This window comes from Sinocyclocheilus grahami, unplaced genomic scaffold, assembly GCF_001515645.1.
Source record: "Sinocyclocheilus grahami isolate Dianchi unplaced genomic scaffold, SAMN03320097.WGS_v1.1 scaffold2358.1, whole genome shotgun sequence".
Lineage (NCBI taxonomy): Eukaryota > Metazoa > Chordata > Actinopteri > Cypriniformes > Cyprinidae > Sinocyclocheilus > Sinocyclocheilus grahami.
Window position 1 is genome coordinate 38,695 of NW_015507537.1, and position 20,552 is coordinate 59,246.

The following is a 20,552-nucleotide window of genomic DNA, read 5'->3' on the forward strand; positions in this document are numbered from 1 at the left end:
ATTTTGGTCTATATAGCTAATTTTGCCCTTCATGACAACTGTGAGGGGGTAATTTTTTTTATAACTCATCCATTTAAATTATATTAAGCCTTTATATTAAGCTTATATTAAAATTCTGCACAATTAAGGGCGTGGCCACTTGAGTGACAGGTGGATTGACGTTGCTGTCTCTATCAGCCGCTGAACTTGGCATCTTTGCCGTGTTTCTGCTTTTGTTTTATTCAGTCTATGGGTTATTTTCGTGATTATTTCTAAAAATTATCAAATAAAATGTCTTGTTGTGCGGTTAATTGTACTAACAGACCGTCCAAGTCTGGGATCCATTTTTTCCGGTGAGTGATATTGTAATGTAATTGTATTTATTAATTAATTTATTCTTTATAATTTTATTCAAAACTCTACTACACTCCAGAATCCAACAGACTGTGATTTAGCTGTAACGTTAGGCCTGTAATTAACATTACTCATTAAGCGTTTTCCTCCCATAGAATACCGTTAGGCTATAAGAAAAACTCTTAACGTGGCTTAATGAATTAAAACTGTTTTTAAAAGACGAAACTCAGTTGGAGCATGATTAATAAATCATACTATGTACAGACAAGCACTGTTTTAATGCATTAAGCCATGTAAACGTTTTCCTTATAACTGTTTTCTATGAGAGGAAAACGCTAAACGCGCATTGCGTTCTTATCCTGGACTCATCTGCTTGTCTGTACATAAGTATGATTTGTTAATAACGTGTTTTCTGAGTTTGGTCTTTGAAAAACACTGTCTTAATGCATTAAGCCAAATTAAGTGTTTTAAAATGTTCTGAACAGAATGAGGACTGTGCAAAGTATTCTGTGAAAAAGGTAACTATCTATTTGTCTGTGTAAAGTTTTCCTCTAGGTGATCCAGACCCTCTCAGACTAGACCAGTGGATGCTCAACGTGAAACGACAGAATTGGACTCCTAAAAAGGTTTCTCGTCTGTGCAGTGAACACTTTGAGCACCTCAGCGCCACCCACGTCCCGCCTCTTTGCCCATTTTCGATTATACAGGAGTGACGCGCTGCCAAGATGGCGACGACCGGCTCCGCCCACTTTGGGCTTCAAAAAAGCTCTTCAGATTCAACAGGGGACGTCACGGACACTACGTCCATGTTTTTTACAGTCTATGGTCTGAACCCCGAACGTTATCAGGAAGGCTATTCCAGAGTTTGGGAGCCAAATGCGAAAAAGCTCTACCTCCTTTATGGCGCTTTTCCACTGCATGGTACAGCACGGTACGGCTCAGTACGGTTCACTTTTGGGGGGTTTTCCACTGGGTACAGTACCTGGTACCTGGTACTTTTTTAGTACCACTTCGGTTGGGGTTCCAAGTGAACCGTACCATTACCTAAACGTGACGTGTAAACTCTGCTGATCACGGATTGGCCGGAGAGAATCGTCACTACCTGCGTCACTGAACTTGCGACACAAACACAAAAGAACCACTAGATTTAAATCAGCACAGCCAGCGAAGGATCGAACGCAACTGTTTTGAACGAGCGCACCTTTTTTTAACAACCAAAAAGTTTTGTTGTCTGTTGCGGAAGTACAGACGTTCCTCTCGTTGATAGCAGAGGAGCGGATCCAGCGAGAGCTTGATAGGGCGATGCGGAATGAAAAAGTTTTTTTAGGAGTCGTGGTAGTAGAGGCGGCGCAACTATAACGACATGTGAATAATCCCGCCCACTCTAAAGCGGTACTGAACTGCAGTGGAAACGCGAACCGTGCCGAACCATGCCGTGCCATACTGAGCCGTACCAAGCCGAGTCATACCACGCAGTGGAAAAGCGCCATTAGTGGACTTTGCTATCCTAGGTACTACCAAAAGTCCAGAGTTTTGCGACCTTAGGGAGCGTGATGGATTGTAGCGTGGTAGAAGACTTGTTAGGTACACAGGATGCTAATTGGGGTAATATGATCATATTTTCTTGACCTGGTAAGGACTCTAGCCGCTGCATTTTGGACTACCTGTAGCTTGTTTATTGAAGATGCAGGACAACCACCTAGCAGTGCATTACAATAGTCCAGTCTAGACGTCATGAATGCATGAACTAGCTTTAACAGGTAACATGTCTCGTAACTTGGCAATGTTTCTAAGATGTAAGAATGCTGTTTTTGTAACATGGGAAATATGATTTTCAAAAGACAGGTTGCTATCTAATATAACACCCAGATTTTTGACTGTAGAGGAAGTAACAGTACACCCGTCTAGTTGCAAATTGTAATCCAAGAGATTCTGTGTACTGTCTTTTGGTCCAATAAGTAATATCTCTGTCTTATCCGCAGCTTTTAGAGCCTGTCTATAGCTGGACATACTGTTTTTCCACGCAATTCTAAAAACTTCCAAGTTAGTTTTTCTCCATTTGCGCTCAAGACTACGAGTTTTTTTCTTGAGAGAATGGGTATTACTGTTGTACCATGGCGCAGTACGTTTTTCTCTAACCTTTTTCAATTTGATGGGGGCAACAGCTTCTAATGTATTAGAGAAGGTAGTGCCCATGTTGTTAGTCATTTCGTCACCGAAGAGCAAGAGATACGACAGATTTCTTAGGCATATCTGACAGTGTAACATTAAGCATTAGTATTTTGATTTAAGTTAAGTTTGAGTTAAACCTGTATCCTGTCTTCTGAGTAACATTGAGAATATCACTATATATTGTTGCAACACCGCCGCCATTTCATTTACAATAACTGCTTTGGGTGAGAGTGATCTAATGTTTAGGAGCCCAAACTTAAAAAAATGTTTTTGTTCATATATTTTACATTTTTCTGGTTTAATCACGATCAGATTTTATCTAGATCCTGCTTTAAATTAAAATTTTGACCTCACTATTCGGGGAACAGACACAGTCTTTATAGATTGTACAGTGTAAGTACTTCTATAATTTAAGCGGGTAGAACAAAAGTCATCAGGGCAGTTATTTGAGATTTGACTTACTAGTCATATGGAGCGTAGCGTCCTGGAGATGTTGTCCGACAGGAGTTCCGCTCCGACTCTGCTGGGGTGCAGACCATCAGCGCGAAAAAGCCTAGGACGCTCCCAGAAAAGATTCCAGTTATTAACAAAGAGCAGTTTCTGTTCTTTACACCATGACAATAACCATTCATTTATAGCAAAAAGTCTACTGAACCTTTCGTGTCCTCGTCGATACGTGGGAAGCGGTCCTGACACGATGATCGTCGTCGCAGGCGATGTGCGGCGCACCGTCTCGATCAGGCTCCTGAAGTCCCTCTTCAGTGTCTTCGTCTGCCGCAGCTTGGTGTCGTTAACCCCCGCGTGAAGCACGACCGCTCCGGGGCTCTCGTCACCCTTCAGGATCGCGGGTATCTGCGCAGAAACATCGAGAACACGAGCACCAGGGAAACAGTTAGTGTGCACTTTACCTTCGGCTAACGTAGCACGGACGTGCCAGACGATGGAGTCTCCGACGATCACAGCGCCGCGTTCCGTCTCGCGGAGGGGAGTGAAGCGGTTCTGGGTGGAGATCTTGAAGACCGGAGGTGGCGGAGGGGGAGAGGTCGTCGTCCGGGACCTGGCTCGCGTCTTTCGCTGCGGGTGCACCCATGGTCTGTGGTGTCCCGGCAGTACAACAAAAACAAACTTTTTGCGTGAACATTTGGGCGGCGTTATGCAAATCTTCCCACATAGTGAGGTAGATATGTGGGGGCATGTTAGAACGAGCCGTTTTAGGTAGGCGTGGTTAACTCTTAACTTTTATAAAGAATATCTCTTTGGATTTGAGACTTTAGTCTTTGCAACTTTACAGATCTTCTTTACAGATCTTGCTTTTCCCTCAGATGCCTTTAAAAACCTGAATAAATAGTAAATACACATTTTCTAACAAAAAGTGCAAAGTAACAAGTAGAAAAAGAAGAAAATGCACAAAGAACTTGTATGGAGATTTTTCCATTTACAGATTTTTCCCTGACCTTCTTTTCTCTGTAAATGAAGGGTGCACACTATTGCTGAAAAACACAATCACTACTCAGCAGTCAGATGTCCGTATGCACAAAGACACAGATCCCTAAACAAGGCCATATCTGCAGATGAAACTTTTTTTGTAGAAGCATTTTTAAAATTTGAACTAGCAGCTCATGACTGCACCACGTTATGTACGAGAAGCTGCAAAAGACACAGGTGCAGGTGGAATGTACAAAACATGGTGACATTAATTTTTAAGTAAATATAATCGGCGATATATTACATCACAAAAAATTAGGTCATGTACATATATTGCGCGATAAGTCGATATATTGATTATTGTGACAGGCCTAATTACAAATGGACAAATAAAATAGATAACTTATGTTTAGTTACTTTATGTAGATTTGTTTATTTACATTACTTACATTTATCTAAAGCAGTGGGCAACAGTGAACTCTACATAATAGCACACATACATCACTCAGATGCTTGTGTCTATTAGATGTGCTCATCTGCAATACTTATCAAAGATGATCCTGTCAGATGTTTAATAGACATTTAGTAATCGTCTTTAAGATGAATATATTGTTTATGTAAATCCATTTTGAGACGTGTACTTAATGGAGCTCCGGAGCTCCCCATGCATTATAAAACGTGTTTTTACAGCAAAATCACAAATATGCTATGTAGGTCACAGACAGGGTTTAGATGTTTAGATTATTCTCGCAATTCCAAGATTATATCTCACAATTCTAATTAGGAAAAACAACTCGTCATTCTCTCTTTTCCCCTCGGCTCTTGCTTTTCCCTCAGATTTGACAACTCTCTATTTTTGAGTTAAGTCGAGTTATAAAGAACGAATTAGGAGATATAAATTTGCATTTGAGAGAAAAAAGGTCAGAATTGTGAGATAAATAAATAAGGTTTAAATAATATTTCATGCTGTAACTGTAGGGCTAATACAATACGTCCCCTATGAACAGCATATGTGAATATTATGTATACCTATTGTTTAAATCAAATGTATGCTCATAGCAGTTTTCATCCATAGTATGTCCATTTAAACGTCTGCATTTAGCTTCAAATGGTGTCTTTGACGACGGTATATTATAAAAATGATTTGCATTCCGATCTTGACATCAAAAGGCACAAAAAATATATTTTTTCTTTTATTCCATGGATTTGACCCATTTACCTCCACTTGTTCCCAGTGTTTTTCTGCAACCACTATGTGACGACAGTCAGAGCCAATCACATTACTGTTGCAGAGAGCGCTTTTAAACTCCGTGCAGCGCACAAAACGCCAGAACAAGGTAGAACATGGACCGACGCCTTTACAGGAGCTACTCTTGATTTTGCACTTTTCTGATTTGGATACAACACCGGATTATGCTGTAAGTGTCTATGATAATATCAAACGATTTATTGCGTTTATTATTAGCTACTGTTGCTATATTCTGTTGATGCAGTTGAGCACAAGTCACATTTATTTCTACAGCGCTTTATGCAATACAGATTGTTTCAAAACATTAATTTCTGAGCAACTCTACTGCAGGAAATAACATCATTATTATTATTATTATTCCACTTGTGAGATCGCGAACTGAACTGAGATGAGAGACAGCTTTCTAGTGATTATAAAGTAAGCAGTCTATCGCACTTTCAATGCTATACAGCTATAATCCGTATTATATAATCCGACCAGTGAACTCTACATAATAGCACACATACATCACTCAGATGCTTGTGTCTATTAGATGTGCTCATCTGCAATACTTATCAAAGATGATCCTGTCAGATGTTTAATAGACATTTAGTAATCGTCTTTAAGATGAATATATTGTTTATGTAAATCCATTTTGAGACGTGTACTTAATGGAGCTCCCCTGTTAGTTATGCATTATAAAACGTGTTTTTACAGCAAAATCACAAATATGCTATGTAGGTCACAGACAGGGTTTAGATTAAACCAGGATTCTCGCAATTCCAAGATTATATCTCACAATTCTAATTAGGAAAAACAACTCGTCATTCTCTCTTTTCCCCTCGGCTCTTGCTTTTCCCTCAGATTTGACAACTCTCTATTTTTGAGTTAAGTCGAGTTATAAAGAACGAATTAGGAGATATAAATTTGCATTTGAGAGAAAAAAGGTCAGAATTGTGAGATAAATAAATAAGGTTTAAATAATATTTCATGCTGTAACTGTAGGGCTAATACAATACGTCCCCTATGAACAGCATATGTGAATATTATGTATACCTATTGTTTAAATCAAATGTATGCTCATAGCAGTTTTCATCCATAGTATGTCCATTTAAACGTCTGCATTTAGCTTCAAATGGTGTCTTTGACGACGGTATATTATAAAAATGATTTGCATTCCGATCTTGACATCAAAAGGCACAAAAAATATATTTTTTCTTTTATTCCATGGATTTGACCCATTTACCTCCACTTGTTCCCAGTGTTTTTCTGCAACCACTATGTGACGACAGTCAGAGCCAATCACATTACTGTTGCAGAGAGCGCTTTTAAACTCCGTGCAGCGCACAAAACGCCAGAACAAGGTAGAACATGGACCGACGCCTTTACAGGAGCTACTCTTGATTTTGCACTTTTCTGATTTGGATACAACACCGGATTATGCTGTAAGTGTCTATGATAATATCAAACGATTTATTGCGTTTATTATTAGCTACTGTTGCTATATTCTGTTGATGCAGTTGAGCACAAGTCACATTTATTTCTACAGCGCTTTATGCAATACAGATTGTTTCAAAACATTAATTTCTGAGCAACTCTACTGCAGGAAATAACATCATTATTATTATTATTATTCCACTTGTGAGATCGCGAACTGAACTGAGATGAGAGACAGCTTTCTAGTGATTATAAAGTAAGCAGTCTATCGCACTTTCAATGCTATACAGCTATAATCCGTATTATATAATCCGACAAAAAGTATTGTTTTTCATGCTGGTAAGAGGACCGACAGCCTATCAGTGGTGTATTGTAACGAAGTATTATTATAATAATACTTCGTTACAGTACTTAAGTATTTTTGGGAGTATCTGTACTTTTCTTGAGTTTTTATATTCCAGCCAACTTGTACTTTTACTCCACTACATTTCCTAATTAAAATGTATACTTACTCCGATACATTTCCCTGAAGCATATTCGTTACTTACTACAAAATAGTCAGAAGTCAGAAGAACACGGACTGCAGGAAAGCAGGTTTGATGAATCAGTGTTCTGGGGTCTGACTCATAAAACCACCTTTGCTCGTGCAAACAAACAAGTGTGGGCACAACCGCAGATGATTCATTTTCCACTCAGGTCAAGTCTGAGGTGTGGGATATACAATATATCTGCGATAATATAAGGTAAGTGTTGTTGTAATGATGTGCGATTTGACATTATCAAGTTAGGCTATATCACCAAATCACACACACAGTGCACGCACGTTGATTAATTCGTTTATTAAAACTCAAAATTCCAGGCATTCTAAATTATGGATGGCAAAAATGCTTCTGTATGCTTTTTTATATTTATATAATTTAATATAGTTCACTTAATCTATATCACACAAAGAGTACCGTTTTTCTGCAGATATCAGCATGATAACACATTTAATAATCATTTTATACAAGTTCAGTAAAGCAATAAGTGACCTACATTTTAGAGATAATATTGCTCTTTTTTGCTCAATTTTGCCAAAGAAAAGAGTTCAAACAAAGATCACACACTGTTTTGAGTCTCTGAGCAATGCACGGTGTGTTTACTTATTGAATGAATCAGCTTTTTGAACGAATCGGTTGAATAAATGATTCAGTGATTCACTCATTAACAGTCCAATGCTTTGTTTCTGAATGAATCAGTTGTTTGAATGAATCGGTTGAATCTCAATGACTCACTCATTAACAGTCACTTGCTGTCACCTACTGGGGGTTTTAATTTCACATTTCGACTATTTTTTTCATGTTTTAAACCATGTTTTTATCAGTATTCAACGTTGTATGTTAAAAACAAAGCATTAGGCCTATTTCTGCATCTGTAACTGCAGTTTAAATGCATCCATGTCTCCTCTGAGACACATTAAACTGTGTGAATACATCTAAAAGCTATTTCAGACGCAGATTCCAGAAATGTGTTCTTGTGTTGGAATGAAAGACACTAAGTACCGGATGAAGTGCTTCTTATTCTTACACAAAGACACACAATGGAAGAAAGAGTTAAAACTGAACACAATTTTGCTACTCAAGCTGTGTATGAACTTTATATATATATATATATTTGTTTGCTTCTTTCCCATTTTGCACTTGTACTTTTACTTTCAATACTTGAGTAAGTTTAAGATAAAAAAAATCCTTGTTGTACTTAAGTACAATAAATATCACATACTTTAAGGCTTTTCCTCGAGTAATATTCTAAACGGTGACTTTAACTTCTACCAAAGTCATTTTCTGGTAAGATTCTGGTAACTTTTACTTGAGAATGGCTTTCAGGTACTTTATACACCACTGCAGCCTATTACATTCTGCGAAGTTTTGGGAGTGATATTATCTAAATATAAATATAGTACGAGGCAAAAATAGATAGATATGCTCAATGTAAATGCAGACTAATAGATTACTTGAAAAATATTAGTATTGATATAGTTCTTAAAATCCATTCTATTTATTTGTAAAAAAGTAATGCCTTGTAAATATTCTTGTGTCTCACGATTGCTATTCTTCCTATTTATTTTATTTTTTTGTGGTGGATCTGTTGCTTAAAGGTACGGTATGTAGGATTGACGCCGAGTGGTTGAACTAGGTATTGCAGTCCAAATTCAAAATATTGGGCTGCATTCAGCCCCGACAAAAACGGTGCACACCGGTTTGTGCTTGAACTTAACCTTGGAGAGGGTTTTTTTCACCCGGCCCCTCCTCCTCAGACTTGATGCACACACAGGTTGCCAGATTGACACCAACAGGAACAAGCGCAATTGACGATGAATGAAATTAAATATGCTGTGTTTTCCGCCAACTGGCAACCGGAATGCCGAAATACAATTGGGTAAACTGGCAGTGGGCGGGTTTCACAAACCAAAACAGAGAAAGACATTCTGGACCGGAACGCACATTTTCAAAGGAGAATAACTTACTGTAGCATTGTTTTTCAGATAAACAAGTATGTTAACTTAGCATATTTCTTAAATATCTGCAAACATATTTTGGTATTTTTATGCTTTAGTAGAGTCAAAAACGTACATACAGCACCTTTAAAGGGGTCATGTAAAGGTTACTTCCTTCACTTTGTTTACCAATGAAGAGACAATGTGTTGGTGTAGAGACAATGTCTTTTTGAAGTAAAATACTTGAAACCAGAAGAGCATTTTAACGCTGTTGATCCGCGTGACATCTTGGCGTGGAACTTCTCGCAGCTCGTGCTTGATTCTGAATGGAACGCTTTTGATTCGGTTCACGGAAGTTGCTCATAATTATTTACTGCACCGGATTAGAATCGGTTTCGCTCCTCGGTGTCAGACAGCAGAATGCGGTTGACATGTCGGCTGCTGTTCGCTGGCTGTATATGGGAGAATGGTGGAGTTTGTCGATCACGGTGGCGATAGAGCCGATCAGCACCAGCATCGCGGTCGGTATGGCCGCGGCGCTCACCGGATTCCTGGCCCGTTATCAGAACGTGCTCTATTACTTCCAGGAGTGCTGCAGACCGGAGTGGATCTCATACAACAAAACCTGTTTGCAAGAGCTGCTTTGTCTTTATTTGTTGTGTTAGAACACAAGAATGGATAACTTTTAGATTTTTGATTAACTTAAAATAAAATTAAAATAAAAATTCATATCTACACTGTAAAAAAAACTTCCTGTAGAAATTACAGTAACTAACTGGCAGCAGTTCGCTCGTAACTTACTGTAATTTTTTTTGTAGCAAAAATACTGTATTTTATTTTACCGTGTCATTTAACTTGCTGTAAATGTATTTACACTGTAATATTGTTTAACTGTAAAATATTTTATTATTGTATTAATTTTTTGGTCCTTTCTTGAGTAATGCATTTTAAAACAATAGAAAATATACTGTTATACTGTAAAGGTTACTGTAATTGGTTTGCTTCACTTTTCAGTTACTGTAAAACTATATGCACAAATTGTAAAATTAGCAGTTCCATTAAATAACAATGGGAAAAAAAACAATGACAACTGTGTAACTTCATATTTTTAATTTTCCCAATGCCCTCCCCCAACCCAAGCCTGAAACTTTACATTAAAGAACTGTAATATATTAGACTATTTGCAGAATTTAAAACTATTTACATAGGCAGCACTTCCAGTCAACCTTTTGAGCTCTCTTGAACTGGCTGTCTGTCACTGGAAGGCACATGAAACCACCTCCTGCATTGATGGCATTCGATCTGAAAAAAGAAAGAAAGATAATAATCCAATCAAATTGCTTAGTAATCAGTTATTCATTTCAACTCAGTTCGATTCATATTGCTTTACTGGCATGACATCCTGAAAATAACAGTAGAATACTGGCAGCTGTGGTTGCTGCAAGTAATGAACTGTAAATGTACATTTCTCTACAGTTTATTTACATCTCTTTTTTTTTTTTACAGCGAACTGTTGTCAGTTAGTTACTGTAATTTCTACAGGAAGTTTTTTACAGTGTAGATACGAATTTACAGTTTATTTTAATAAATATCAAAAATCTAAAAGGAGTGCATTATAACTGAGAACTACACGAACACTTCACAGCTGGTTGTGTTACTGTAAGTAATTTTCCTCAAATTCTACAGGAAGTTTTTTACAGTGTAGATACGAATTTACAGTTTATTTTAATAAATATCAAAAATCTAAAAGGAGTGCATTATAACTGAGAACTACATGAACACTTCACAGCTGGTTGTGTTACTGTAAGTAAATTTCCTCAAATGCTATAGAAGTTAGGAAAGTGTATACCAATGTCGTATGTAACTTTAGAGACGGTCCCTAGATTTGCGAATATCGAGTGCCGGGAAATGACACCTCTGGCCATTCCGTTGGGTCGTGTGAACAATACGGATCACAGATACTGTACGGACAATACGGCTCAGTTTTTCTATGTATCTTGTTCTGTTGAACGGCAAAAGTGACTTTACTAGGCTTTACTGGAAGTCCATGGTTGACACCCTCTCATTAGCATGTTGTGCAGAGGAAAAATACATGTGGAACTACATTCAGAAATAAATGAGTGATCAAAGGAAAATAAATAGGATGAGTTTAGCATTTCCTTAAACATTTTCCATTTGCCCACCAATTTATTTTCCTACTTTAATCACATGTTTAATTATTTCTATATGTATTTAAACAAGAATTTGTGTATTTATACACACATTTATTTATTTATTTGCATATTTATTTATTTATTTGTGTATTTATTTATTTATTGTTTTTGCAGGTTTCGTCCTCCATACCCTCTTGTGACCATTACATTATGAATTGATTATGTAATTGGCATGATACAAGTTTACCTGACAAATAATACATTGTTATATTTGATTTATTCTGATCTCTTTTGAAATCATTTTTCAAGTAGATTATTGTGTAGTCTAACATTTCTGCAAATCTGCATCCAGGACAGATCATACTTAAGTTCCAATGAGCGGGGCAGGGGGCTCTCCATCAGGAATCTTCTGATTTCTGTCTGTCACCTGGCTTAACAAGTTACAGTTTTCATGATTATAGGAAAAAATAAACTTTTTGTTATTTGCTAGCAGTTAAAGGTATTGTAATCACCCTGCATCCTCTGAGTAAGTTCAGAACTGGCGAGTTTGTGTCCGTGAGTTCAAAGTTGGCCGAGTGAATTTCTGAGCGATGTTAGGTCCTTAATGAATGAATAATTGAAAGTATGGGATTTCCAGAATACTCAAATATCTAAATGAATAAACAATTGATATCTGTGATTAGCTTTTGATTAGAAATATTGCCTACATTTAATGATCACGTGAAATTGGAGTCCGATTGAAAACGGAGCTAGACTAAGATTGAAACAGTCCTGATAAATTCAGAAGAGCAAGTAAAAGACCGAATACGCATTAAACCTTCGACCAGGCCGCTGGATTCCGCTTTTTGGGCTGGTGGGTGGATTCTTACACGCTTATGAGTTGAACAACGCGGTGGTCGCGCCAGTGCGACCTCTCACAAAATTAGTCACACAGGCAGAAAAAATGGTCGCAGTCTGGAGTCCTGCAATTAATAGTAAATATAACCAAAACAGGTTATTATTATTTTTTTATATGAATAATAAAATAAATATAAGGAAAACTCGCCCACTCGATTTTGTATTATTCTTTCATTTTGAAGTCCGTATGAAAAGGTGCATTTCTATTAAAGGCACGTCCATGTGGAGATGGCGAGTCAGCGTCGGCATTCGGCAACCTCATCTTTGCACCCGACACTGACTCAGAAAGCACTAGTTTATTAATAATTAATTAAAATGTCTTCTTTTCCCCCGACACGTTCATAATCACTTTGCCGGTGCTTTGAGGCAATTGCTTTATGCGCAAACTTGAGCGCGTAATAGCCTATAGCCTAATACGCCTGCCTATATATTAAAGGATGGTTAATATATAATTATATTAATCAATTAATATAACGTGCGACTAGTTGACTAGAAAGATCTTTAGTCGGGGGCAGGCCTATGCTTAGCACAAGGAAGCGCTCCATTTTTAAAATAAAATAATGACACTACGAAAAGTGTGACAGCTGCAAATCACATTGTTATTGCATTGCACGAGTTATGCATGTGTAAGGAGTCAAATGTTTTTTTTCTTCTTTTTTTATCATAATTATTAAATATATAGCATGTATATAATTGATTCTAGTAAAAAAATGTATGGGGGTGCTTTAGTCTTTCTTGGGGGTGCTGAAGCACCTGCTAGCCCCTCCCTAGCGCCGCCCATGCTGTGAAGTCAAGTCACCTTTATTTATATCGCTTAACAATACAGATTGTCAAAGCACTTTACAGTGTCAAATAGGAAAATAGTGTGTCAATAATGAAAAAAGACAATAGTAAACACTCAACTTCCAGTTCATCATTGAATTCAGTGATGTCATCATCCAGCTCAGGGGACAGTTCTCCTCTGGCCAGACCAAACCAGCAGTTCAATTCCAGGCTGCAGCAAAGTCAGATTGTGCAGAGGACTCAACTGGTTATAAAAAGCATATACAAAAATACAGAAATCCTTCCAAAATAAAGCTTAACAGGGTAAAAAAAGATGAAGTAATTTAAAAGAAACATCCTTCACCTTGTTAGTTATTAAATATTTGGATGACAAAGTCCACACTTTCTCTCATGGAATATTATCATATTTAGGCCATTCCAGTGAGACACAGTGTATGGAAGAGAAGTTATCTGAAACCTGTGGTGTTTTGTAGTTTAACCACAAGGTGGCTGTATATTGTTACGTGTAGAGGTTCTACTTGGTATTCCCTAAGAAGCCATAAAGTTCTGTAAAAAGATAGCGTCTGTTGTATAAACGGTTAAGAGGATTTACTTGTGCAGTTACTGAGTACCAAGGACACAACACAACCGTTGTCTAATTCTTTCCTTGTAATGGCATCCATTACAATAGCGAACTCTAAGAGTGACAGCTATATTATATTTATTCACAATTTCTGAGTGAGAATATAAGTAACCATCAGAATTTATTAATTAAGAAACTAGAATGATATTATTGACCCAATCTGGGAAAAATAAAGATTTATTTTTATAAAGAATATCATTATTATTCCAGATAAAATAACCATGAGGACTAAAATTATGTTTATAAATTAGATGCCACGCCAAAAGCACTTGTTTATGAAAATGTGATAATTTAAAGGGCTATTTAGTGATATTGTAATTACATAACAATAGGAAGGGGAGACCTCCCACCTTAGAGAAAACAATAGGAAGAATATTCCTAAATGAATCAGGATTTGTTAAATACTACTTTAACCAATTTATCTTACAAGTATTATTTAAGGAGGCAAAATCTAAGAAATTTAAGCCACCATATTCATATTTATTTATAACAACAGACCTATGCTTCCACAGAAAGTCAAATAACGTTCTATATATATCTGCACCCCTTGTGTTTGTGAAACGATGATGTTATCACCCCACGTCTGCGCAGGCTCCGAGTCTTCTCTGTTTTTAGTGCATCTCTGGCAGAATTACAGACTGGTCCGGCATGTATACTACATGGTTTTTAGTCGGTTTCACACTGGTTTCGTTTGTACACAGACATTTCTTGAAACGACGCCATGTTTACGGAAGAACAAGGAAAAAAAGATGGGATAGTGAAAGCTCTGGCTTCATGTGGATGTGGTCTAAATTGTACTTTCATATTGTTTGCAACAGATAATCTGCAAGCAGACATCATTACATGACAGAAAACATATGGACCGATCTGCAGACGAAAGACAAGAAAAGAACGAAAGAGAAAAATGGCAAGATAAAACCTAATGAACCAGGAGAGGAAAAGACTCTGATGTTAGTCAGAAGGAAAAGCATTCAAGACAAAAGACCAAGCTGTGAGTATTTATGATGTTTAAGACAAAACACGTCTTTAATCATCAACACTGTTTCTCCTCCTCTAATCTGTGAATGGGTCATTAATAAACTATATATCAAAATAACCATTACATTTGTACATTTGGCAGACTTTTTTTTAATCTAAAGCAACTTACACTGAATTCAAGATCAGTTCATATTTCATGAATCAGAACTGAACCCGTGATCTTGGTGTTGCGAGCACCATTCTTGTACAGAACTGCTGTAATCAGATGTTTGTGTTTTTCATTTCTAGTTTCTCAAGATGCAGACGGCTTCATTCTGATGCTTCAGAAAGAGTCACAGACTCTCACACATCAGATCCAGCAGCTGATTTCTGATCCTGGAGACTGAGCTTCCTATAGAGTCCAGCTTTCTGGAGATCAAGCCGGTGTTCCTGGAGATTTGGTTTGGAGCTCATCTTTGCAGGAGACAGATCTGCATAAACAGGATCAGGCTCCTGAGGGGGCATGGTGATCACAAAAATATGAGACATGAGGAAAAACTGTAGTTCACAAAGCAATGCAAACATTTCACAAGTGAACTTTGATGATATTCATACCCCTGTGCGTCCACATTCTACACCATCAAAGAAAGTCACATTATACAATGTAGCACTGTTCTTAAGTGATGAGATATTAGCTAAAGCTTTGTCTCGTTATGGCAAACTCTCTCCCATTAAAAAGATCCCTATCAGCAGTGATCACTCTTATTAAAACATGTTTCGTTTACATGACGATGCTGTAAACATTATTTATTTGCTAAAACTGTCATGTCAACCTTTCAGTCATTATACACATTGTACCTACATCATATAACTCATCTCAAACCCATGCATCGCTCTTTCTTTCTGTCAAAAACCGGTTTCTTCATGAAGCTGTTTGTGTCATAATAACACTGGTTCTGTAACAGAATATGATCCAGATTCAGGCACATCAGATGTGTGTTTGAGGATCAGTGAGTTTATGATTCATGATGTGAAACACGATCCTCGTTCACTGCCTTCAACCTGAAACTAAAGGCCTTTGAGTTTGAAAATCTTCTGTCATCTGGTGGACAAATATAGAAATTACTGCTAGTCTTCAGCAGAGAACACTTTCATGAATTTGTTTTATTTATAATGCCCTAATTTTTGTTGTATGTAATTTAAATTCTGTGCTCATAAATATAGACCTAAATTTGTATATATTTTATAAAGTATTTTGTGTGTTTGTGTGTGTGTGAGAGAGAGAGTGTGTGTGTGTGAGTAAGAGAGAGAGTGAGAGAGAGTGTGTGTGTGTGTGAGAGAGAGAGAGAGAGAGTGTGTGTCTGTGAGTGAGTGAGTGAGTGAGTGAGCGAGTGTGCGTGCGTGCGTGTGTGAGTATGAGTGAGTGTGTCTGTGTGTGAGAGTACTGGTTTATATATCCTGGTGGGGACTTAAACCTGACTACACACAGACTCATGGGGACTCGTGTCACGGTGGGGACCTAAATTGTGGTCCCCATGGGTACAAAAGCTTATAAATCATAAAGAATTAAGTTTTTTTAAAATCAAAAAATGCAGAAAGTTTCCTGTGAGGGGTAGGTTTAGGGGTAGGGTTGGCTCTGAACACACAATGTCTATCATTAATTAATAGCTCATGGTATGAATATTGGTCAGGAGTTTCTATGTGCTTGTTTTTGTTAACGTGGTCTTTTACTATGAATGCTCACCCAGTAGGAATTATTGCAGAAAAACTCTACTTTTATTACTACATGAAGAACTTGCATAATTCATGTCGTAGACCTTCATTCAGTCATTGTTATGCCACAGTAATATATTTTTCACACTTTTATAAATTCAGAACTTAAATTCAGAAAGTTCCAATCTGAAAGCTGCAGCGATGGGGAAACGCAGGACTTTTGTTGGGCCTAGAAACGGTTGACCATCGTTGCTGTGAGGTGCTTATGAAATTGTCTCGGTATAGAAGTGTAACCAAAGTAAGTGGGTGTGTTTTCTGTCTCCTTTTCTGGTAATTCATTCATCCTCATTCCTGACTCTTAAGAAGGAGTTCTGGTAGACCAGTGACAGACTAAATATATGCGCTCGATGTAGTAGAAGAGCTGTAGCTCTGCCAGCCTATTTAAAGACAGAAGCTGTCACACTCACTCAGAAGAGAAAGTGTCTTGCTCTGTGATTCTTGCTGTGATTCTTCATGGCTGTTGTGGAAGTCTCTGAATGTATTTTTTGAGCTGAGACCGGGGCTAGTTGTCACAAAGCTTTTATCTCAATAACTCACAGTAAAGGATTTAAGACAGAATATAATTACTTGTTTTAGCTCATTTTAACCTGTCTTACATTAGGATATATTGTATTAAATTGGGATATTAATTATATTTAATTGCTGTTTGACAAACATATAAACATGCTTGTTGTCATATTACTAAGGCAGCAGAAACTGAAAGTGTTGAACAGTCTGTAAGATCACAATCAGCACAGCGCTGCTCTCTAAACCAAACTCTCTGTTATTAAAACATTCATTGATTGTTTATTTTATTCCATTTTTTTTGCTTAAATTAGATGGAAGTTAGGAGAAATCCTGGAGATGCATATTTATGTAACCCACCCAAATAATCGAGTTGACTGACCTACTATTTCTGTCAATATTTCTGATGCTTGAGAAACATTTTTTAATTTAAATTAATATTTTTGTAATATATGTTTTTTTTTCATTCATTACTTAATGCTAGGGATGCACCGATACCACTTTTTCCAGTACTCGCCCGATACGATACTTTTATTTTTGGTACTTGCCGATACCGAGTACCGATACCAATATTTTTATTGCATTTGTAAATTTTTTAAATATTGGGTACAGAAACCAAAAGAGTATGTATAATGTTAGTTGGTTAACTTCAAACCAAAATGTATGCAGACACCTTCAACATTTCTCACATTATCACAGTTTATTCGCTATAGTTTAGAAAATGGTAATGAAACGTGTTACGTGTTTCTCTAGTAGTCCTTATCTCAAGTAGTCTTTTATTTTGTTTGGTGCTTTCTAGTATTTTACTTATAGTTTTGTTAACCTTCTTTTAATTTTATTATTATAATTTTTTTTTAACTTTTATTTTTATCAGTGTTTTTATTCTCTTTCTGCTAAGGTCTTGATTGCTGTGGTGTGTTCTGGTTGAGTCTTGTCCTGTCCTGTGGTGCTGTTCTGTCTCTGTCTGGCGGTCAGACTGGCTCAGAGTTAGTGTTGATCTAGTAACAGATCTCATCTTTCTTGTGCTTTGCCTGGTCTTCATCACTGTCTGTCTGACTCTGCCTGCTCCTCTGCAGTTAACTGACCGGTTCTTATCTAAAGCTGGTTCCAGCGGTCGTTCTCTGTTCCTTCATCGTGTCCTGTATCCTCTGTTGTTTCACAGATCACTCTTGTGTTAATAAATCTCTGTAATGTGCCGTTCTGTGTTTGGGTTCTTCCTCACAGATCCTGACAGAATGAGTCATGAGCACAGGAGGCCGAAGACACACCCACTTACTTTTCGGGTTAAGTGGGCATGTTCGGGCGTGTAAAATAAAACCATTATAAATAAATAAGTGTGTATGTATTTGTTAATTTGTATATTGTTATTCCCTATTTACTTGTTCTATTTTTATTCTTTTATTATCTGAGTTTTGTATTGTGACTGTCATTCTGTTACACTGTGGAAGCTTCGGTCACAAAAATAAATTCATTTTATGTGTAAACATACCTGCCAATAAAGCTCACTCTGATTCTGATATCATTTTAGGACACCCTATTGAATTCCATGGTTTTCTGTATCAGTGTATCAGGAAATATCTGGTCCTTGGCAGGTCTTAAAATGTGGAATATAAAACCTCAGATGAACAACATCACATGACTAGATGACTAGATTTATTATTATGTCCGGATGCAAAAAACATGGAATTGAAAAGAGTGTCCTAAGTTTTTCACATGACAGTAAACCATGCCATCAGTGATTTAGATGATCATGCAGTGTCTCATGTATTTGATCCCCACTCATGATGTGTGTGATGAGTCTCTTTATGCTCCATGTGTGACATTATGATCCTCATTCAGCTGCAGAGCTCTGATTCTCTTCACTGACTTTAACCTGAAGACCTTTGAGACTGAAGATCTAGTTCTGCCATCTAGTGGACAAAGATGATAACTGCAGTCAATATTCTACATAAAGCACATCTACTGATACATATTTGATTGATAATGCCCTAAATTATATTTAATACATGTGACATTCTCCCAGGTTAATTCAATAAATGTCATTTAGTTATCAGCTCACAAACAATAATGGTGATTTTGCATTTTGTGTAAAACATAACTTATAGCAAGCTTATGCAATCTTTGATCATTTTCTGCTCTAATGATTCTGTTGAAGTCTAGTGTAAAGTCTTGAGCTCGTGTGTTTGTGTTAAAGTCATTGATGAGCTGCTGATGTGAATCAGGTGTGTTTCATCACAAACACATTTACATGAGCAGCTGAGTCTGAAAGGGTTAAACACTCTGGTCTTGTTTCTGAAACACTTTTAAATCTGAAGCACAATTCATTCTCTGACGGGGAAATGCTGTTTGAGACTTTGGCCCAAACAATCTGATAAAAATACTAGGTCATCATGTGATGTCAAGGTGATTTTCCTACAGTAGATTTTTTGTTTAATACATGTCTATTTATGTTGAAGATGAATGTGAAAAATGCTGTGGTCTTTAATTGAAGTGGTTTTAATTTTTTTCTAACACGTCTATACAGAAATAATTAGTTTTTTATATATATTTCGGTAATAAGGAAAATGTGTTATGTGAGACTCATCATCAGCTGACAGATGAATCCAGAAAGAGTCTCTGGTAAGAACAGAAATCATTAACGGTTTCTTATTTTTAATTTGTAAAGAAAGTGACATTCAGAAATAGATATTTTACAATGCTGAGTGAAATTGCAGATGAAGCACGTGAGAAACCTGAGATCAGACCCATCGAACCATGAGCACCATCAGCACACGAAACTAAAGGTTTTGATTGAGCCGAGAACAAAACTCACAGAATCCAGTGAGATTTATATATATTTTAGTGTTAGAGCTGTTTGACTTAAACGCTGTTTCCCAAAATGTTCTGTCCCTGTTCAATGATTTCTAAGAAACACTTTAAATACAACAAATTATGTGAAAAAAGTGAAATTTGCAAGTATGTAAGTTACTTTCATTCCATGGTAAATACTTTCATTTACATTTGTAGATCCCTTTAACTCTCACGGGGGTATATCTTTAGATGTTTCAACCCGTTGTCTTGCAATCTCAGTGAAAATTAGAGGAATGCTGCCAGTTAAATAGGGTTTGTCATATAAATAAAGAAATTAGCACCAGGTGCCAGATTAACAAAGATAACTGTGTGTTTTCTCATTTTGATCAGTTATTTTTCTAATATCTCATATAAGCTTTTTATACTGTGCTTCAGAATACAATTAATTAATGAAATATGCTTAAAAACTGCCCCTCTACCCGTTAGGATAACTTCAAATAGGACTAAGCAGTGACCTTGACATTTTGGAAATTGTAAGTTGTTCTCTAATTTTGATCTCCACTGTACAAATCTTTTGTGTTTTATCAAACTTTTTGAGAAGCTTAATAAAGCAGTTTTGTTTAAAATAGAAACCACTCAAAATCAAGTATGTTCCCTTAAAGAGGCATTTATAAATTTTTCACCAAAATGTGAAACTTGCCCTCACTGGTGTCTTAACCAAAACACAGGAGAAATATTTTACAGCTGGAAGTCTGAGCAATGTTGCTTCAGTTTGTGGTACACAAACTTCCTCATTGCCACTGCATGGCGTTGTGTCAGCTGTCTGGGATTGATGGTTCTGGTTAGGGCAAGAGCATTCTGGACAGATAAATTAAAAATAATTAATTCCACATAAAAGATGTCCATTTATTTATTAAAAAGAAAAAGGGCTTTTCACATATGAAATAGTAAACCTGAGTCATTCTAAACCCTGGGTAAAGGGAATCCTGGGTTTTCTTATTT

At 36.9% G+C, this 20,552-nt stretch overlaps 1 long non-coding RNA gene across 1 annotated transcript; it reads left to right on the forward strand.

Moving 5' to 3' along the window:
• Nucleotides 1-6,482: 6,482 nt before the first annotated feature.
• LOC107574834 (uncharacterized) lies at nt 6,483-15,698 on the forward strand. The gene is made up of 3 exons (XR_001607739.1): nt 6,483-6,603; nt 14,345-14,517; nt 14,793-15,698. It is a non-coding gene; the product is annotated as an uncharacterized lncRNA (long non-coding RNA).
• The last annotated feature ends 4,854 nt before the right edge of the window (nt 15,699-20,552 follow it).